Source organism: Oncorhynchus mykiss, chromosome 13 (assembly GCF_013265735.2).
Source record: "Oncorhynchus mykiss isolate Arlee chromosome 13, USDA_OmykA_1.1, whole genome shotgun sequence".
NCBI lineage: Eukaryota > Metazoa > Chordata > Actinopteri > Salmoniformes > Salmonidae > Oncorhynchus > Oncorhynchus mykiss.
The window spans coordinates 48,797,467-48,798,200 of NC_048577.1; positions in this window are offsets into that span (position 1 = coordinate 48,797,467).

The following is a 734-nucleotide window of genomic DNA, read 5'->3' on the forward strand; positions in this document are numbered from 1 at the left end:
GTGGAGTGGACAGTAGGTAATAGGTATGTGGATGGTAGGTTATAGGTTATAGGTATGGAGAGTGGAAGGTGGGTGATAGGTATGGTGAGTGGAGGGTAGGTAATGGGTGTGGGGAGTGGAGGGTAGGGTGAGGAATAGGTGTGAGAGTGGAGGGTAGCTAATAGGTATGTGGAGTTGGAGTGGAGGGTAGGTAATAGGTATGTGGAGTGGAGGGTAGGTAATGGGTATGGGGAGTGGAGGGTAGGTAATAGGTATGGGGAGTGGAGGGTAGGTAATGGGTGTGGGAGTGGAGGGTAGCTAATAGGTATGTGGAGTGGAGGGTAGGTAATAGGTATGGGGAATGGAGGGTAGGTAATAGATATGGGGAGGGGAGGGCAGGTAATAGGTATGTGGAGGGGAGTGTTGGTAATGGGTATGTGGAGGGGAGGGTTGGTAATGGGTACGGTGAGTGGAGGGTAGTTAATAGGTATGGGGAGCGGAGGGTAGTTAATAGGTATGGGGAGCGGAGGGTAGTTAATAGGTATGTGGAGGGGAGTGTTGGTAATGGGTATGGGGAGCGGAGGGTAGTTAATAGGTATGGGGAGCGGAGGGTAGTTAATAGGTATGTGGAGTGGAGGGTAGGTAATAGGTATGGGGAGTGGAGGGTAGTTAATAGGTATGGGGAGCGGAGGGTAGTTAATAGGTATGGGGAGCGGAGGGTAGTTAATAGCTATGTGGAGGGGAGTGTTGGTAAT